Here is a 1,464-nt window from a genome sequence, read left to right on the forward strand (position 1 = left end):
AATAATAATAATAATAATAATAATAATAATAATAATAATAATAATAATAGCGGGGATGTTGGGATGACTCCTCTGAGTCATGGCAGAAGGCACCCCCTTCTGAGAGAGAGTTGTGACCTGCTTCCTAACAGTATCTTCAACACAATGTATGTAAGAGATGACGAAAGCCGGGCCTACAGGTGGGGGTCAAACGCATCTGAACTCTCTATGCTCTTCGGCATCCTTCTGAAATCCTGAATCATTTAAAGCAGACATGTCAAACACATGGCCCTGAAAATGTATTGACTTGGATTATTTTTTTTTTCTGTTTATGTACATAAATGCATCATATTATTTGTTGCTTAATTACAAAAATCAATAAAAAATTTATTAAAAAAAAAAAAACAACACATGGCCCTGGGGCCGGATGTGGCCCGCGAAGTGGTTTCATGTGGCCCGCGAAGCCATCCTGGAAACAGTGAGGGAACGGCCCCCGCTGCCTTGGCCCTGGCCCAGGCCGGCCGGGAGCCATTGTACAATTTTGTGGTGGCCATCTATGCTGAAACACATTCAGTCTTAGCTCCACAGGGTCGTCCGGAAACAGCGAGGAACCAGCCCCTGCCACGTCGCCCGCACCCCCTGGGTGCATGCTGGGGAGGTGTCACCCTTTGTGAGGAATGAAGAAATGCACCATGCCTTGGCGCTTGCCCCGGTCCCACCCCCTTCTGCCAGAGACCCTCAGATCTGCCCCACTCCTGCCCAGGCCCCCATAGGCACCCTTGACGGGAACGATGTACAGCTGGCCACGCTCACCCAGTAGGCCACACCCACTCCATCCACACCCACCCAGTAGGCTGCACCCACCCTGGCCGCACCCACCCAGTAGGCCACACCCACTCCATCCACGCCCACCCAGTAGGCCACACCCACTCCATTCACGCCCACCCAGTAGGCCACACCTACTCCATCCACGCCCACCCAGTAGGCCGCACCCACCCTGGCCACACACACCCCCGCCCCCCCCGAGGGCAACCGCAATGCTGATGCGGCCCTCAATGAAATTGATTTAAATGCTCTGTACTTCCTTTGCAGGTCTTCATAGGAGTTTCACTGCCAAGATTTAGTTCGAGGACAGATTTAGATCAAGTCAGCCTGAGTTTGGCTGAATTTGGCCCGTGTTCTACTTCAGAAGTTCACATCTATATTCATTTTAGTTCACATTTAAAAAAAAATCCCAGTAGGAGAGAGTACATTAATTTAGGAAGGCAGGTGATCAACTGAGATATGTAGAGCTGGGTTTTGTTTTTTTTAATTTTCCTTTCTATTTTAACCACCTTATTTGCTCACCGCTTAAGAATATTAGAAACGTTACGGGGAAAGGTAAAAATGCAATATATTTTCTAAGATTTTTACACAGCGTTTGTTCATTCAGGCCAAGTGCTTCATATCACCCAGGGACAGAGAATATAATGCCTTTCACAATCT

The sequence above is a fragment of the Protobothrops mucrosquamatus genome, unplaced genomic scaffold (assembly GCF_001527695.2).
Source record: "Protobothrops mucrosquamatus isolate PMUCROS unplaced genomic scaffold, P.Mucros_1.0 scaffold4526, whole genome shotgun sequence".
Taxonomy (NCBI): Eukaryota; Metazoa; Chordata; class Lepidosauria; order Squamata; family Viperidae; genus Protobothrops; species Protobothrops mucrosquamatus.